This window comes from Prionailurus viverrinus, chromosome D2 (assembly GCF_022837055.1).
Source record: "Prionailurus viverrinus isolate Anna chromosome D2, UM_Priviv_1.0, whole genome shotgun sequence".
Lineage (NCBI taxonomy): Eukaryota > Metazoa > Chordata > Mammalia > Carnivora > Felidae > Prionailurus > Prionailurus viverrinus.
The window spans coordinates 34,984,306-35,004,533 of record NC_062571.1 but is presented as its reverse complement, the minus strand read 5'-3'; positions in this window follow the sequence as shown (position 1 = coordinate 35,004,533).

The following is a 20,228-nucleotide window of genomic DNA, read 5'->3' as shown; positions in this document are numbered from 1 at the left end:
TGAGGAATGGATCAGTAAACAAGTGGCAATAGAAAGCTTTGGGGCACCCTGAAAGTTTTCCTACTCTCTTTCTTGCAGTGAAAAATAGTACTGGTATTGTTTCTGTCTTGTGCCAAAGAGCAATTTGACACAAACTATTCCTCTTTTGTTTTAAACAATTTTTTTTTGAGAGAGAGAGAGAGAGAGAGAGAGCACGCCTGTGCCTGCGAGCAGAGGATGGATAGAGGGAGGGGAAGAATCTTAAGCAGGCTCCACCCCTAGTGCAGAGCCTGGTGCATGGGGCTTGACCTCACAACCATGAGATCATGACCTGAGCCAAAATCAAGAGTCAGACATTTAACCAACTGACCACCTAGTTGCCCCCAAACTATTCCTCTCTAAACTCTTGACAGCCATATGACATAGCTGGAAATCGTGTCCATTTTGCAGATGAGGAAAATGAGGTGGAGAAAAGATACACACTTGATGAGTGGCAAAGCCAGCACTAGGACCCAGGTTTTCTGATCCTTATTCCCATGCTCTATACCTCACTGCCTCCATGGAGAAGGGAATAAGACAGAATGCTGTGAAGATGAGCGTCAGATGATGTACAATGTTCCAGCTCAGGGGAGCCCTCTTGCTGGTTTTGGGACCACCTTCCAGAATTCTCCTTGGGCTATGGGCCCCTAGTTCTTGGAAAGTCTGCACTGTAGTATGGGTTAGTTGCTTGCCTGAGTTCTAAGAACTAACTTGGTGGTCTAGGCTATCTGAAGTTTCTATCGAGGGTAAGAGAATAAGGAGCATAATGTATATGGTTTCATTCTGTTCCTGACTCCCAGAGTCACACCACCTGCCCCCACCTCTGTGTTTCAGAAGACCAAACTTCGAAGTCAGATGTGGCAACAGAGACTAATGAAGGGGTCCCCTTTCCCAAAGCTTCTTATAAAAGAGCAGGCAGATGCCAGGTGCGCAAGAAGAACCAGGATGTCCAAACTTGGCCTTGAGACTATGTCCAGGAAACTGGGCCCCTGAAAAGGCTATTTTCTGACCAGCAGGAACTAAAGGGAAGCTCACATCAAGGCACAGGATGTATTCCTGGTCTGCTGTACCAAAAATGTTCAACATGGCGGTGACTGGGCGGCTCAGTCAGTTGAGCTTCCGACTCTTGGTTTTGGCTCAGGTCACGGCCTGCGTTGGGCTCTGAGCTGGGCGTGGAGCCTGCTTGGGGTTCCCCCTCTCTCTCCCTCTGCACTTCTCTCTCAAATAAATAAAGTGAAAATAATAATAATAAAAAAAGAATGTTCAGCATGGTACTACACAGAGAGTAGCGTCTAGCCTCGGGTCTGCCACATCCAGGCTGAATAACCTCAGACAAGACACTTAACTCTCTTCATCTCAGTTCCTAGCTGCAAAATGAGGCAATGCCTGCTCTGCCTGTTCCTCACTTTGCAGATTGAATGAGATCATGCTTGTGTGTGTGGAAGTGTTTGTTCATTCCTTTATTTATGGACCCAATGCCAAGGACAGTTCTGGATACTAGAGATAGAGGGATGAACTTTGTAAACTACAGTTCCTACCCTGAGTGCTTGCCTTGCCTTCCTGACTATGGCTGTACTGGGCCAGAAGACCAGCAATTCTCTGGAGTCTGTCCCAGGATTCCAGTTAAGTGGGGATGCCGTGTCCTTAGCCAATAGTTCCCAGCAGCTGGCCAGCTGCATGTGCTATTCACCCTCTATAGCCCTGACTCCCATTCCCCCCCCAACTTCTCTGCTGTCTGTGGCCTGAAGCTCCTCTCTTTCTTCCCCTACACCCAGGGCAGATTCCTCTGCAGTTCTGGGAAGGAGGCACTGAATGCCGGTCACATAGCTTCCCTGGGTCTGAGGACTCCCACGTGTGTTTAGAGCTAAGGGAAAAGACGCTGTTGTCACAGTATGCACTGAAACATGATAGGGGAGCTTCTGGAACCGCTAGGCCCCCAGCAGCCTGTGGAAAGAGTGGGGCAGAGGAAGCCACATACTTGCTTCCTTACTCATGGAAAGCAAAGAGCCCAGGGGCTGCATCCTGAGGTTATAGTCTGTCGTCAGTAATGCCCTAAACAGAGAGGCCACGTTGGTCCCTCCAGTTCAGCCTCTGACCCCTACTCTTTCTCACCCTTTACGCCTCACAATTTCTGTTCCAATTCCTACCCCGCTGAAGTCAATTAGCTCAGATCTCTGCGTGAATATTTTGAGCCTTGGCCAAATTTTTCTTCATCTTTAACCCAAATCTGTCTTTAACTTCCTAAATCAGGAACTTGTGTCCTTAAAGGAGTGTTGGTCACGGCTTTCTAGACGTAGATTCTGAGTCCCCTCCAAGAACTAAAGCTAGGTCCTAGAAATTCTGCTTAAGTTACCGTGCTGGACGGCAATGGCTCCTTAACTGGAAGGTAAGGGGATACCTAGGAAGAAAGGACTGGAAAGGGAAACTGGAAACTGGTGGGTACTACCAAGAAGTCGATGATGTTTAAGGAAATACATTAAGCCAGGAGCTAGTATATTAAAAAACATTGCTCAGAAGAAAACCAACATAGCATCCGTAGCCCATACAATGTATAATATCATGTGCTCATGGCTCTCCCGAGATGATTTCTATATGCTTCTCTGTCTGTAAAGCAAGTGCAAGCACTTCCCTTTCCATTACACAGAGAGGAAAATAGAGGGCTAATGAAGGGAAGTGAATCATCTGAGTTCATTCACCGAAAATGATGAGATTCAGAATTCACCGATTTTGAGGAAACTCATGACACATTTCCACCCTCTCCCCTCCTATTCTGAATCCTCACCGCCTCCCTTCCTGACCACCCTCAATCCCCACCCTCAGTCTCTTTGTCTTCTGAAGGTGCTTCTTTTCTCCAAACAGTGATTGATACTAGTGTGATGAGGCAGCCAAGCCCTGGGGGGAGGTCAGTTTCCTTTCAGAGGGCACACAGGACGAAATGTATGGAAGTCTGTGAGAGGAGGGAGCAGGGACCCAGCAGGGAGCCCCTGAGATAGGTGTGTTTGCAGAGTGAGTGGAAAAACAGCATGCAGGTAGTCTAACCAGGAGGCTTCTCTTTACTCTGAAAGCAGTGGATGGTAGGAAGTGTGACAGCAGTTAAAGAAGACAGCAGTTAAAGACAGCAGCTAGAATTAAAGCAGTGGATGGTGGGAAGTGGAGCTGGAGGTGCCTAGCTGGCTAAGTTGGAAGAGCATTCAACTCTTGATCTTGAGGTCATGAGTTCAAGCCCTACATTGGGTGTAGAGATTATTAAAAGAAAGAAAGAAAGAAAGAAAGAAAGAAAGAAAGAAAGAAAGACACTTAAAAAAAAAAGTCATTAAAAAAAAAAAAAGGAAGAGGAAGGCTGTTCCCCCCAAGGAGATGTTATAATCTATCCTTTGTTAAAGATAGATGATAGGAACCAATTTTTATTTGCTTAAAATTATTTTTCAATCTTGGCAACAACTTTTTTTTTTAATTTTTTTTCAACGTTTTTTTATTTATTTTTGGGACAGAGAGAGACAGAGCATGAATGGGGGAGGGGCTGAGAGAGAGGGAGACACAGAATCGGAAACAGGCTCCAGGCTCCGAGCCATCAGCCCAGAGCCTGACGCGGGGCTCGAACTCCTGGACCGCGAGATCGTGACCTGGCTGAAGTCGGACGCTTAACCGACTGCGCCACCCAGGCGCCCCTTGGCAACAACTTTTAAGGACGGTACTTTTTTTTTTTTTAATTTACATCCAAGTTAGTTAGCATATAGTGCAACAATGATTTCATGAGTAGATTCCTTAATGCCCCTTACCCATTTAGCCTATCCCCCCTCCCATAATCCCTCCAGTAACCCTCTGTTTGTTCTCCATATTTAAGAGTCTCTTATGTTTTGTCCCCCTCCCTGTTTTTATATGATTTTTGCTTCCCTTCCCTTATGTTCATCTGTAGTGAAGTCATATGATATTTGTCTTTCTCTGACTGACTAGTTTCCTTTAGCATAATACCCTCTAGTTCTATCCACATAGTCGTAAATGGCAAGATTTTATTCTTTTTGATTGCTGAGTAATACTCCTTTGTATATATACACACCACATCTTCTTTATCCATTCATCCATCGATAGACATTTGGGCTCTTTCCATACTTTGGCTATTGTTGATAGCGCTGCTATAAACATTGGGGTGCAAGTGTCCCTTTGAAACAGCACACCTATATCCCTTGAATAAATACCTAGTAGTGCAATTTCTGGGTCATAGGGTAGTTCTACTTTTAATTTTTTGAGGAACCTCCATACTGTTTTCAGAGTGGCTGTACAGTTTGCATTCCCACCCGCAGTGCAAAAGAGATCTCTTTCTCCGCATCCTCGCCAACATCTGTTGTTGCCTTAGTTGTTAATGTTAGCCATTCTGATAGGTGTGAGGTGGTATCTCATTGTGGTTTTGATTTGTATTTCTCTGATGATGAGTGACATTAAGCATTTTTTTCATGTGTCGATTGGCCATCTGAATGTCTTCTTTGGAGAAGTGTCTATTCATGTCTTTTGCCCATTTCTTCACTGGATTATTTGTTTTTTGGGTATTGAGTTTGATAATTTCTTTATAGATTTTGGATATTAACCCCTTATCTGATATGTCATTTGCAAATATCTTCTCCCATTCGGTCGGTTGCCTTTTAATTTTGTTGACTGTTTCCTTCACTGTGCAGAAGGTTTTTATTTTTATTTTTTAATGTTTTTTTAATGTTCATTTATTTTTGAGAGAGAGACAAAGAGAGACAGAGCGTGAGAGGCGGAGTGGCAGAGAGAGAAGGAGTCACAGAATCCGAAGCAGGCTCCAGGCTCTGAGCTGTCAGTACAGAGCCCAACGCGGGGCTCAAATCCACAGACTGTGAGATCATGACCTGAGCTGAAGTCAGACGCTCAACCGACTGAGCCACCTAGGCGCACCTGAAGCTTTTTATTTTGATGAGAAAGAAGGTACTATTATTTTCACCATTATGAAGGAGAAAACTGAAGCTCATGGAGTTTAAGCAGCTTACCCAAGGTCCCGCTATAGGTAGGTAAATGGTAGACTTGGGATTTATACTCACACCTGGTTGATTCCAGAATGTGGAGAACTATCTCTGAGGCAGTAATGCATTCTGTCAAGAAGGTGAGGGTTTTGGGGGTGCTTGTCCTTTTTTCTGGGAATCTTCCCACTTCTAACCACGGATGCTATCCTGGGGTAGCCCCAGCTGTCCAAGTCTTGTCTGTATTGGTTCCTGACTACCTAGCTTCAGCCAGACTTTAATAAAAATGTTCTTCCTCTTATTTAATATAACCAGCCACAACTGGGTCTAGTCAAAGAAGTGATCACTGGGTCTTCTGGCTATGTTTATTATATCTAAGTGGATCTCTGGAACCATCTATGGCCAGTCTTCCCTTTTTGCAACCATTATTCAACCATATTAAGTAATGGGGATACCCAAGAGTTCTTCTGTAGGGAAATAACAATAGCTTCTAATTACTGAGTGTGCATTTTATTTAGCAAGCATTGGGTAACAGCTTCATGTGCACTATCCCATTTAATCCTCAATGAGGGAGATGCAATATCATCCCTACTTTATGGATAAGGAAACCAAGGCTCTGAGAAGTTAAAGTTACAAAGCTAAGCCGATACCTGGCAAGTCAAACCTCAGTTTCTCACTCCAAAACTTGTGCTGATTATCACTACGATAGTGTTGTTGCTTTACCCTCCCCAAGGGAAACAATGCACCCTGTTGAATAGGTGCCCAGGAAATGGTAATAATAAACATTCACTGGGATGTCTAGGTGGCTCAGTCGGCTGAGTGTCTGACTTTTGATTTTGGCTCAGGTCATGATTCCAGAGTCATGGGCTCAAGCCCCATGGGATTCTCTTTCTCTTTCTGTCTGTTTTCCCCACTTGTGCTCTCTCTCTCTTCCTCTAAAATAAAAAACTAAAAAAAAATATTCCCTGTTATGTTATCTAACCTTGTCTGATGATAAGAATCACCTGACTTAAAGGTTTAAACAATACAGAATGTCAGGTTACTTCTGGGGAAATTCTAATTCATTGGGTCCAGGATGGGGCCTAGGAATCTGAATCCTAATATGCATCTTAGAAGATTCTTACCATTAAACAATTTGGGGAAAATGTCAGTTAATGCATAATTGGGACTGTTGGTTTACTTTTTTATGTGGGAATACCCAGTTAAGTCACAAACTTTCTATTTCCTATGTCTTCTACTCCAACCCTTTCCTTTGAAATAAGGACCAGTATAGAAGTGGGAAAGATCCAGGGCTGGAAGGCCAACTTTTGCGTAGAATTTCTCAGACAGGGATGAATCAAGAAGGGAATGTACACCTGAGAGTCTTGTGCAAACCCAGCTACCCTGAGGCGACTTTCCTGAAGAATCTGTTCTCAAAAAAGCTAATTGCTTCGGCACTTTTGTACTTGTTCTTTTTTTAGATCCTAGTGATAATTCCATTTTAAAAATGTCAGATGTTTGGCTAATGGAGGGACTTTTCTGTACAGAAATTGAAAGAATTTGGGGAATGAGAGTAACCCTGAAAGTCACGGCAGTGGATGAGAATTTGGTTCCCTAAGGTTCAGGAAAATTGGGAGAAACTGGGTAGAGGTGAGAAGATAGCAGAATTGAGAATATCTGTACTTACTTTCCATCTGTGATAGTTCCTCACAGTTCTTGTGCTGGCACCCTTCTGAGCTTTTTAATTTTTCCCTCTAGGATCTTCTAAGTAAAACTGGGTTTCCAGAGCATTGTCCCTCTGCAGGGAGGGTAGGAACCACCCTCAGCAACAGTGGGCCCAGCAGCTTGTGGGATAACCACAAAGTTTGCATTTTTAGTCAACAAGGAAATAACAGTGACATTCTCCCTGAACAGACTCTCTGCTCCATGGCATAGTGTCCTAGAATTTATTCAGTCTATGTCATGGCAGTCAGCTTATTCTATTTGGAAAGCAAATTCCAGCCCAAGTTCAAAAATAAAAGAATTAAGTTCAACTCAAGCTGTTAATTTCATACAATCAACCAAAAATTACTTTCAAATACCTAATGTGTACCTAGTGCTGGGCTAGACCCTAAGAGCACACAGAACATATGTGATCTGTGCCCTGAAGAAGTTTAAATCTGGTAAGGAAGACAAAATGCATATATATGAAACAATTAAAATGCTATTAAACAAGATGGTTACTATAAAAAAAGGAAAAGAAAAAAGAAAAGAACAAGCATTGGCAAGATGTGGAAAAATGGGAACCCTTTTCCACTGCTAGTGAGATTGTAAAATGGTGCAGCCACCATGGAAAACAGTATGGCAGTTCCTCAAAAAATTAAACATAGAACAACCATATGATCCAGCAATACCAATTCGGGGTATACATACAAAAGAATTGAAAGCAGGGTCTCAAAGGGATATTTGTACATTCATGTCATAGCAATACTATTCACAATAGCCAAGAGGTAGAAGCAATCTAAATGTCCACTGACATGAATGGATAAGTAAAACGTGGTATATACATATAATGGAAATTAGTCAGTCTTAAAAAGGAAGGAAATCTTATCACATGCTACAACATGGATGAATCTTGGGAACATTACGCTAAATGAAATAAGCCAGTCCAAAAACAAACGAACAAAAAAGGCAAATACTGCGTGATTCTACATATATCTTTAGATACAGAGGTATCCAAAGTAGTCAAATTCATAGAAATGGAGAATGGGAATTACCAGGGGTTAGGAGGAAGGGGGAATGGGGGAGTTATTGTTTAATAGGTATAGAGCTTCAGTTTTGCAAGATGAAGTTCTGGAGATCTATTGCACAACAAAGGGAATATACTTAATAGTACTGAAATGTACATTTAAAAATTGTTAAATGGTAAGTTTTATATGTGTTTTTACTATAATTAAAAAAAAAAAGGTCGGGACACATAGATGGCTCAGTTGATTAAGCATCCGACTCTTGGTTTCAGCTCAGGTCATGGTCTTGTAGTTTGTAAGTTCAAGCCCCACATTGGGCTCCATGCTGACAGTGGGGAGCCTCCTTGGTTTCTCTTTCCCTCCCTCTCTCTCTCCCCTTCCTCTGCTCATGCTCTCTTCCTCTCTCTCTCTCTCTCTCTCTCTCTCTCTCTCTCTCTCAAAATGAATAAACAAGCTTAAAAAATTTAAAGTCAAAATGCTTAAAAAAAAAGTTAACATCAAATAGTCTGACCACTGACCAAAACTACAGTAAAAGTAGAGAACAGGCACACTGAAGTTAGAGATTTCCTCGGCCTGAACAAATCTTAAGGGATGGGTCATGATGGATTGGTAAGAGCACAGAAAAAAAGAAGTTCCAAACAAGAGTCCTGGAAAAAGACAGAAGCTGGAATAAACATTGTATATCTTATAGAGAGTAAATTTTATATGTCCTTAACTGTGGTGTGTGTATACATGTGTACACATGTATACAAGAGTGAGAAATCTGGTGCAGTTAAGAAGAGTTTACACTGACGAGTAGTGAGAACAAAGTAGAGCTAAGTAGGATGAGTTCTGATTGTAAAAGTTCTTAAAAACCACATGATACCATAGACTCCAGAAAGGCACTATAAGTTCTTAAACAAGGATGTGTATAAGGTTTTTAGTAAAGCTGAAAGTTCCTACTAATCTCAATTGAAACAAGAGAAGCAAAAGAGAGTGACCTAGATTGTGTATGGGCCTGGGCTGGAGGGAATGAGGGAAGGATACCCCCCCCAGAGCTGGGTGCAGTAGCTGAAGGGAGAAATGAAATGAGAGGACACCAGAGGGGAAGTGACAATTCAAGGGAATAGAGGAGAGCCCCTACAGCTGCCTCCATTCTTATTCTTCAGGAGCTTTTGTTTTTCCAAACTTGCAAGGTCATATGTTTTGCTTAGAAGGAGCCTTAGAAAGGGGGCGCCTGGGTAGCTCAGTCAGGTAAGCATCCAACTCCTGATTTCCGCAAAGGTCACAATCTCACAGTTTGTGAGTTCGAGTCCCACATAGGGCTCTGCACTGACAGCACGGGGCCTGTTCAAGATTCTCCCTCTCTCGCCAAAGCATAAGAGACTCTTAAAAACTGAGAACAAACTGAGGGTTGATGGGGGGTGGGAGGGAGAGGAGGGTGGGTGATGGGTATTGAGGAGGGCACCTTTTGGGATGAGCACTGGGTATTGTATGGAAACCAATTTGACGATAAATTTCATATATTGAAAAAATAAAGATTCTCCCTCTCTCTCTGCCCCACCTCTGCTCTCACTCTCTCTCTCTCTCTCAAAAATAAACTTAAAAAAAAAAGAGCCTTAGAAATTTCCTTTCAAGTGTTATACCATGAAATCCATATTTGAAGGTCAATACAATAGTCTCATGGGTTGGAGTGGGAATAATGAGGGTAGAGAGCCTCACTACCCAATCCCAGTGGCACCTGTCAAGTACAAAGGCCATATCTTGGAGCATAAGCCAAGAGCTTTTTCTTGAAGAAGAGGGGGACTGCCCATGGTGAGGGCTGTGGTTTCAGAGTCAGAGAATGGAGTTCCATTCCCAGCTTCATTGCTGAGTCCATCTGTGCACCAGGGTGAATCACTTCCCTCCATAGTTCTCTCCTCTTTTGTGAAATGCAGGACGTTTTTTTCCACCTGCTTTCATGGAAGACAGAAAAGACACAAAGAAAAAGAAATTTACACCAGGCACCTAATTTAAGCAAACAGGTAAGGACTGGTCTGAAGCAAAGCCCAGAATGTATGACAACGTGGGGGCCGGTTTTGACACACTTTGCTCTTGACATCAGAAGTCCGTGGAGAGGACGTAAGTACTAAACAGTACAAACAAATGTTGCCCCAGAGGGTCTAGATTCTGGGAACATGAACTGGGAATCCCAACCAAAATTCCAGGTCTCCAAGTTCCCCTGAAGGAGTCATGAGGCTCATGCAGGAGGTGAATCACCACACCCAGGATCTGTCTTGGAGACCTAAACCACCAAATATGAGCCTCAGCAAAGGAAAGGACTTGATGCAAATAGATCGGGTGCTGTAACTAGAATATAAGCTGTTCCCTTGGGTTCCGATGAGACCAAGAAACAATTTTGCCTAAGGATCTGGATGCTGTTCTAGTTCTGAGGTCAGTGGCAGGTCAAAGCCATAAAATTGGTCCCCATGGAGTCCTATGGTCTCTGGTCTGGAAGACGATATGAATAAAATAGCTCAGAAGACTGTGGACCTGATGATATTGAATTTGTATTCTTCCCAAAGCCTGTATTATTTCTCAGTCCAACTCTCCGTAAGCAAAAGGCAGAGAGATGGGCAGCAGCTTGCCAGAGTTTGGAAGAAAGACCAGAAAGTACAGGGAGAAAGAAGGGTGGTGACTGCTCATCAGCGATGATGGTTTCTCTGCCACAGGGAAATGCCAACCCTCACAGTCAGGAGAGGTGCATGGGGAGTCCAGAGGGAGGAGCAGACCCTGGGAATCAGGAATGCTTGGAACACTGTATTCAAAAGAGATTTCACACACCCCTTCATATCCATTTGTTTGGCTGTTATCAAAAAAGTGGAAAATAATAAGTGTTGGCAAAGATGTGGAGAGATTAAAACCCTTGTGCATTGCTGGTTGGAATATAAAATGGTGCAGCCACTGTGAAAAGTAGTTTGGCAGGTCCACAAAAAGTTAAACATGGAATTACCATATGATTGAGCAATTCCATTCCTAGGTATATACCCAAAAGAATTGAAATCAGGGACTCAAAAAGAGACTTGTACACCATGTTCACAGCAACATTATTCACAATAGGTGAAGTCAAAAGGTGAAGCAACCCAACTGTCCACCAACAGATAAATGGGAAAACAAAATGTGGCATATACATACAACGGAATATTACTCGGCCTTAAAAAGGAATCGGATTCTGATACACACTACAACATGAAGGAACTCTGAAAATTTTATGTTTAGTGAAATAAGCCAGACACAGATTGTATGATTCCACCTCTGTGAGGTATTTAAAATAGGCAAATTCATACAGACAGGAAGTTAAGAATAGAGGTTACCAGGGTTGAGGAGAGAGGGGATAGAGAGTTATTGGTTAATGCGAACAGAGTTTCTGTTTGTAATGTTGAAAAAGTTCTGAAAATGAATAGTGATGATGGTCATACAGCAAAGTAAATGTACTTGATGCCACTGAACTGTACACTTAAAATGGTTAAAAAAGTAAATATTGTGCATATTTTACCATAATAAGAATAAATGAAATTAAAATGGTACATTTTATGTTATGTATATTCTACTAAAAAAGAGGGGGGATCCCATAACACAGGGATCTACCAGGCACTGAGAGTAAGATTCAGAGAAATGGGACATGGGAAGGTGGCAGCAATGATATTCAGAGTCATGAGCTGAGATGGGGATGGGGACTTGGAGGGAGACAAAGAGCCCTGCCCATGAATGAGAAGGATAAAGTGTGAGAGTCAGAGATGAAAGACAGAGAAGTTGACCAAAATGGAGCCCTATTAGGGAGTAGGGCTGAGTATGGAGAAAGAAATGGGGTTTGGCAGGTTTAATTTTCAAAATGAGTCTTAAGTCTGGGTCTTTTCTTTGGCAGGCACGTGGATTTCCATGTTTAACCACTGCAGGGCTTGTGGTAGATGCTTCTGGGACCTTCATCCACTCTGCAGTGGTCTGCTGGCTGTTGCTCTCTGAGGCTTCCTGTCTCCTTTTAGAGCTGACAGACACCACAGTGAGTCAGTCCTACCAAGACTTGACTCATTTTTGACCCAATTTTAGTAATCAAACACAATACTCTAGAATTTGGCACCATGGCTCAAAAGGTATGGTGGGTATATGGTTGCAAGATCCAGGCTCCAAGCTGCTTCCTGTTGCTATTCCATTTCTTTGTAAAGATTGAAGTGAGCTACATTTAAAACCAGAGAGACTCGAGTCTGAATTCTGTCTTGCCCCTTACTAGCTATGTGTCCTTGGGCAAATTACTTAAACCTCTGAAAGCCATGGTTTCTTCACTTGTCAAATGGAACTATGGAGCTGTGTAGCCTTGGTGGGGGGATTAGATGAGTTCATGTATGAAGAGCTTCTCAGCACTTTGCTTGTCACAAAGAAATTGCTCAGTGAGTTAAGGTTATTATTATTATCGCTACTATTAGTACCCTGAGGTCTTTGATTATCTAGGATTGCTTTGCCCCAAGGGCAATGGAACCTTATTCTGGAACTTCAGTAATCCAGACGCCTGTAACCCTGGATTTAGAGCAGGAAGACCTGAATCTGATCTGGGATCCTCAATTTATTAACTGTGTGACCTTGGGCATTTTCCATACTCTTGGTTTCCTCATTTATAAGATAGGGATGATTACATAGAGTTGTAAATTTCAAATTAAATACTATCTGTAAAGGCTTTATAAATAACAACAACAACAACCAAAAAGCATGGATGTATATAATGTACTCAGAATCAGAAGCAAGCCTATTTCAGGGCCAAGGTTAGGGTCAAGATGGGAATCAAGGGTGGGATTGGCATGAGGGCTATAAAAAACAATTATGATAAGGGCACCTGGGTGGCGGCTGACTCTTGATTTTAGCTCAGGTCATGATTTCACGGTTTGTGAGGCAGAGCCCCAAGTAGGCTCTGCATCAGCAGCACGGAGTCTGCTTGAGATTCTCTCTCTCCCTTTCTCTCTGCCCCTTCTCCCCCATCCTCAAAATAGATAAAGAAACTTAAAATAAAAACAAACTGATCAAGATGAGTGTTGGCCTTAGGGGTCAAAATAAACTTTTGGGCTAAAATAGGGAGGGAGTCATGAGCAGGATCACAGTAGGGAGTTGGGTGGAGTTTTTAGTTTGGGCTAGGAATTCAGGCCGGATGGTGCACTCTGTCTGAGCCCTGAGGGATACAGCAGTTCTATGCAGTGACTCAGAGGCGGCTGCACTACCTGGGATAAGGCACTAATCCAGAGAATTTGGTTTGGGGGAAAGTAGAATGCAGGACTTAACAAATCCCGAGAGACTTATAGAAGAGTAGGCCTTTAGGCAGATAGTCAACTGCAGTAGTTCAGTGACCTCATCTCCTTCATCCTTCTCCCCCTAATGAGCTGTCATATTAAGTACCATCCCATCTCCAGGCGTGTCCTGCACAGCGCTGGTCCTCACGGCTCTCATCATCCCTCCACATCTTCCATCATCCACCACCTACCTACCCATCATCATCCATTCAACAAAGATTTATTGGATACTCACTATGTGTCCAGCACTTTGCCAGATCCTGAGGATGCAATAATGATGGAGGCAAGAATGTTGTCTGTCCTCATGGAGCTTCAGTCTAGACGGAGAGGCAGATAATGCAGTTGAAATTTCAATCTTCTATATTTGTGTGTGTTAGTGAGTGGAGGCAGGTTCTAAAATCAGTTCAAAGGCAGGGATTGCAAAATTATTCTTTTTTTGAGTTTATTTATTTATTTTGAGACAGAGAGCAAGAGAGTGAGCAAGCACGAGCAGGGGAGGGGCATAGAAAGAGAGGGAGAGAGAGAATCCCAAGCAGGCTCTTCACTGTTAGCTCAAAGCTGGACAGGGGGCTCGAACTCACAAACCATGAGTTCATGACCTGACTCGAAATCAAGAGTTGGACACTTAACGGACTGAGCCACCTAGACGCCCCAAAGATTGCAAAATTACTCCTGAAAATATGTTAAGTCACCAGGACTTTGGCATTTAGAAGCACAAAAAACAAGAAATAACAGCTATTTCTCTTAGCATTTCAGGTATCACCTGAGACAGTAGACGTCCAGATCTGGCTTTGAGGGAAGAGCATGCTTTAAATAAAGGAATTTCTTTGTTTCTTTCTCTTTCAGTTGAGTGTGTATAGTCGGGTTTGCATAAGATAACTGCATTAATGAGGGAACTCCAGTGTAAATACAAATTATACCAATATATATGTAATTATTATAAATATGTTAAGGAGGAATACAGTGCACTGTGATAATGTATAGTAGAGGGACATAACCCTCGTAAGGGACTGAATGATATGGAAGGTTCCACTGAGGAGGTGACACTTAGTCTTAGTCCTAGAGGATGAATATGAGTTAGCCTGTCATAAAGGAAAAAAAAGAACTTTTCAGGCAGGGATATTGACATGAGGCAGAAAGGAGCTTCATGCGTCTTAGAAACTGAAAGCCAATTAGGTTGATGTTAGATAAGAAAGGGCCTCCCCAAGCCAGTCCACAAAGTGAAGACCTACTCTACACGCTCAGAAGCAGAGAGGGAAGATGGTCTGAAATTCAGAGAATTAAATAATTCAGAGTACAGGGCTAGAGAAACAGAAGAAATCAGTCAACATCTTTTGGAATCACTGGGCTAGCTGCCCTGTGAGATGCAAAGAAGACTAAGAAGTTATTGGAAACAGAGTCAGTGGGACTCACAGCTATAACTAGACATACACCAGGGGTCACAAACGCCAACACCCCAGAGGCTAAGTAGGTAACATAAAGAGTAAAGCAGGCTGAGTGTAGGACAACGTGGGGAAGGGAGTGTAACGACTATGGCAGACAGGAGAGCTCTTATCTTGTTTAAAGGGGCACCTGCCATCGAGCTCCTGCCAATTGTTGCCAAGTGAGAACTGAGGAGCAGTTTTGCTAAATCTTCCATATTGTGGCAGATGCTGTCAGTTCCAGTGTCTTCTGGATTTGGGAGCCCACTCTTCTCTGCTGTACAACAGGCTGGATGTTCCTTATGCATTAACACCACCATTGTCCCTTCTCCCCCACGCTGTAGCAGCTCCCAGCCAATAACTGCTGGTTTTGGTGGATAAATATGCTAATGCCTTTGCCTCTCAGGTGAGACAACTGTGAGACGCGTGTTCTACACTGGTTCCCCGAATGCCCCAGCATAAGTAAGCTCCAGATGCCCATATGGTAACTTCCTTGGTAACCTTGCCCTTCTACCATCCCTTCCCTGTCTGACTCCCTCACTCCCTAACTAGAGTTTCCTAGGATCACCTTCCAAATAAACTACTTGCAACTGAAGACTTGTTCTGGGAGAAACCTACGTAGGACACAAAATGTTAAGAAATGTCTGAAATCTGGATTTTTTTAATGTTAAAACTTTCCAATTGAAATTATGCAAGTCAACAAAAAAACAGGTTTAAGGGCTGGATTTGGCCAACAGACCATCAGTTTGGGATTCCTGACATTAACTAAGACTTCATCTTTCTTATAGCAATCACCCAGGAAAGGAATACACATGTCAAGAAAAAGTGCTTAAGGAAGAGTCTGATGAGAAAATTCTAAGAGTGAGACTAGTGCTGTGGGAAAATGACTGCTTAAAATATGGGGAATTAGGGAGGCCTCAGCAATAATGAATGCTACTGCGAGGTTGGCAGCTCCTGCCCATGGTTCCCTGCTGCAAGCCCCCTCGCAGCTAGCAGTTATGGCTCCCACCTGAGTTACACGAATGTCCGTCCTATGCGAAGTCTCAGAGCAGAGGCAGGCCCAGCAGCTGCCTGTACCAAACTGGTTCCGCAGCAAGAGTGGCAAGCCAGGACCTGCAGCTGCAGGGTCCTCAGAGTGAGACTCTCTTGGTTCCCAGTCAGCAACCCTTCTGAAAACTGCAAGACAGCTGCTGTTCTGCATGATCTGAGCCCAGTTCACCTGGCCTCTTGGTGCAAAGAGGGGCCCCCAGACTATGTGTTTGAGGAGTCAGTGGGGGTGGGGAGAGCTGTGAGTCCCCCTCCCCACACTGGCACCTCTAGCCAAGCCAACTTTCTAGTAGTCATCCAATTCAGCCACCTAAAGTGCTGACAAGAGGCACTGTCATCCTCTGCTGCATAGAGGAAGACACACCAGGCCCTGGAGGGTAGAGGGCTGCACCTGGCTGGGATGCCCAGACAGGCCCACGGGTGACAGGCAACACCTTATGCCCCAAGCCATCTCCAGCAGTGTTTGCAGAGCCTGTGCTATTTTAGGTTCCTTTGTCATCACTGCAGGCAAACTGGACTGGAGGAGTCTGATTAGAAGAGAAAGAACCGGTTTAACAGAGCTGGGCTGGTGGAGGTTGCTTCCCTGAGTTGGCACCATAGCACCAGGCAGAAAAGCTTCTTCTGAGGCCCAGGACTGGGTTAGGATTCCAGCACTGGCTTCAGAGCTACTTGTCTGACGAAATAGGCAAAGAGGAGGACCTTGAGTTTCAAGGGCTAGCAGCTATCATTCCCATCTTGGGAATAACCATGACAATTAACAATATCTGCTTAAAAATGTACTTTAGAGTATATACATTACCTTCATAGATGTGATCTTATTTGATCCTTACTGCAGTCCTATGGACAAGTAGGTCTTACCCATCCTACCTTAAATAGAAGGAATCTGAGACTCACAAAAGTCAAAGTAAGTGACCTGCCCAAGATCACAGTCTTAAGAAAGTGACAATGGTGGGGCCTGAATCAATCACAGAAAGGGGTTTGGGAACCTAGATTTGCACATCTAGAGGTCTTCGTAGGAAGAGAGGAACTCAGGGAAAGTGGGAGAGCCTTGGCCTTCTGCTGGTGGCCCCAGGAAATGTGGCACTTCATGGATCAGTGGCTGAGAAACAGACCCATCCACAGAACCTGATGGTGGTCTACACTATAGGGCAATCACAGCAGGCCTCAGGGCAGCTTCCTCTCCTCTCCTAGCTGGTGGGTGCGAAGGGTTTTTCGGTTCCCCTTATGCCGCCCCCTGAGTCAGCTCTCTGGCATTGCCCTGGCATGTCCTGGGCCCCACGCCCAGGCAGTAAGGAGGTGCTGGCACACTGCCTGGGGAATGCTGCTGTCTTAACTCAAGCCAAGTCCTAGTTACGACCCCTTCCCAGAGGCAGCCCAACAATGGCCACATGGGGAGATTTGACTTGTAGGCATGGGCGAGTCTTCCTCACCCCTTGGACTTCCTGGCATAGGTAGCATTGGGCATACACCTTTACCTAAGGGCCACAGTCTCAAAGGGGATTCAGGGACCAAATACATTTTGTAGACTGGCTGAGCCAGGCTGCTACCCCACAGCCCTGCTTGGGTTTCTGGTCACATCCAAATAGCTAGGGAGGGAGTTGCTTTTGGACAGAAAAGGGGAAAAGAGAGCCAAGACTCCAGCCTGAAGCTGCCTCAGCTGTTTCTGGGGCTCTGACTCAGAAGCTGCTTCTCAGGAATGTTGAGCACATGGGCCTCTGAGCCCCTTGTCCAGGCACAAGGGAATGAACAAGGAACAGCTGGGGTGTGGGGGTTGTTTTACCCTCCCCTCTGTTCTCTGAGGATATCTCTCCCAGAGAAACCCCACTGGAATAGATTGAAGGCTCATCCTGGAAGGTCTTGGTCACCTTGTCCAGGAAGGAAGTCTCCTCAGACCACATCAGCCCCAGGGATAGCCCCCAGGGATGAGTGTCTGTGGCTACCAATTTGCACTTGTCAAAATGCTGCATTGCATGGGTGTTTGTCTTTACCTCTCTAGTTATATTCTTTCTCTAACTGTTGTAATTTCCTTGACTTAATGTTTCTGGATAAAAAGGGGTACCCTAAACAGAACATTCATTTGATAAATACATTGATTGACAAATCATCTGAGAAAAAGGAGCAAAGAAAAGAAAGAGGCAAAGAGAAATCAGTGAGAAAACCAGCAGTCTGGGTCACACCCCAAAATCTGGGGAATCTTTCCTTCCTAAGCAAAGCTCCCAGGCCACTTGGAGAAAGGAGAGAAAAAAAGCTGTGGAGAGGTGGCTTGGCACTTCCTTTCCCCCAGCACCCACCCCAACCCCAGACACCCTCAGATCTCCCAGGAGCCACTGGGAACCGTTCCACCTTGAGAGAGGAGGGGACTCCACAGTGATTCTCCAAATGTGGACAAAGGTTCTTATCTCTGTCTCTCATCTTTATTTCATTTCTCTAAAGCAGGTAGATATCCCATGGGATAACCTACTTTGAAATGAGACCCAAGGAGAGCTAACTAACCCTGGAACAGAAATCATGTTAGCAGCTTATCACACAATACAATATTTTTAGGCTTGTCTGCATACCTCCTTAGATCATAAGAGCTGGAATCATAAGAGTCTGTTTTGTTGACCAAGCTAGTCCCAGGGTCTAGCATGCTACGTGGTACACAGCAGGCACTCAGTAGTGTGCTCCATGCATGTTTCTTTATTTGGGTAATTGAGGGGCATCTGGAAACTGCCAGCATACTCCTGCTATCTAGCTGCCATCAGCAGCTTTTATTCTGGAGCTAACTCATTCCAGGTCCTGGAATCTGATGGTCTATTGGAAGAAACTGAAGCCAGGTACACTGATAGGCTGTCTCTGGGGCTTTGGGCTCTAGGACAGACTTGGTATTGGAAATGACTCCTGGGGTGGGGTCTGCTGAGTAATCCACAGCCCTGATGTCTCTCTAAACCCAGGCCTACTGCGGCCCCTAGTGGACAAGCAGAATCACTACCCTTTTGGGGTGGAGGTCCAGCTCCCTCACCTCTTTGAAACCAGGAGCTTCAGGTTCTCCATCCTTGGACTCAGGGTCAAGAGTGTACACCATGGCACCATCAGCAAGATAATGAACCATATCACAGCAATAGACAAGAGACATCAAACACGCCAATCCATTAAAAAGCACCCATTATGTACAGTACATAGTACTCTGATAAAAGCATGAGGAGGGGGAAGAAGGAGATACAGGAATAAGCAAGGACTCTGCCCTTAAGAAACCTATGCTCTAAGAAGGCAAAACTAAAATTTAAAGTAAGCAAACAGCGAGCCTGTAATCAGGTGCCAAACATTTCAAGAGCTGAATTCAGAGATTTAGCTTAACCTCTCTGTGCCTCAGTTTTCCCATCTGTAAAACAGGGATATAAAATTTACCTTGCAGAGTTACATGAAGTTTATAATAAGATGATGAGGAGAAAATATGGTGTTATTTTTCTTGCTCTTATTCAAGTAATCTACGTTCATCATAAAAAACTTAGCACATTTAAGGAAGAGTAAAATGTTCACACTGATATCATGATCAGAGTACTATTAATCCAATGATATACATTCTTAATGTGTTAAGCATGTCTACAGAAGCAGGGGCATTCTGTGAGTGGTATGAAATCACAAGATTGGCTAGAATTGGCTAAGAAGTTATACATAAGCATTCATACATAATTCTGAAGGAAACAGCATTTCAGCCAAGATGTGACCTACTGAAAGCGATATTATTCCCTGCAGATTTCTGCACATATGTTCATCTTATCAGAGGGACATTACTTCATTACCCTACATTAAACAGCACCTCCATCCCCTTCCCCTACTTTGATTTCCTTTGTAGTATTTATCGCCACCTGACATATTAAATATTTATTTGTTTATAGGTTGTCCCTCTCACAAGAAGGTAAGCTTCCTGAGGGCAAGGATAGCCCCTATTGTGTTCACTGCTCTACCCCCCAGCACTGGGAAAAGAAAGGAAAAGAAAAGAAAGAAAGAGAAAGAAAGAAAAGTGAAATATAAAATGAAGTTGACAAAGGTAGGAGAGCTACTGAAGTAACTCTGGAGGGTGAGGTAAGCCAAGTCTAGGGTGGTGGGAGGGAAATGCAGAAGAAGGAATAGACACAAAGACATTTAAAGGGTGAAATATGCTGGTGCTGGTTCCTGATGACACACAGGATGAAAATAATAATAACTACCATTTATTTAGCATCAGGAATTGAGCCATTAACCTACAAATATTATCATTAAATTGTTATAAGGACCCTATAGTGAAAATTATGACATCTTTATTTTACCAGGAAGGAGCATGAAGCTCAGGGACTTTGAGAAACTTGCCCAAGGTCACACAACTAGTAAGTGGCAGAATCCACACCCACATCTGCCTCTAAGTGAGATAAGGGATGAGTCAAAGTTGACTCCAAGATTCTGAACATAGGTCATTGGCAGGATAGTCATGTCACTGTCACAGCCAAAGGAACTGGAGAGAAAAACTGGTCAAGGTAAGAGAAGTAATTATAATAATTCATATTTACTGAGCCCTTAATATGAAAGGCACTGTTTTACTTTTCTCATGTACAAATAATGTACTCCTCATAAAACCCTGTGAGGTGAGTTCTATCATCATCCCTATTTTGCAGATGAGAAAGCTGAGGCAGAGAGAAGTCACAAAATGCACAGACTCCCATAGTTAGTAAGAGGAGGAGCCAGGATTTATTTGGCTTTATTGTTCTTAACCACTATGTTATACTCTCTCTCAATCTGATTAATTTGGCTATGGAT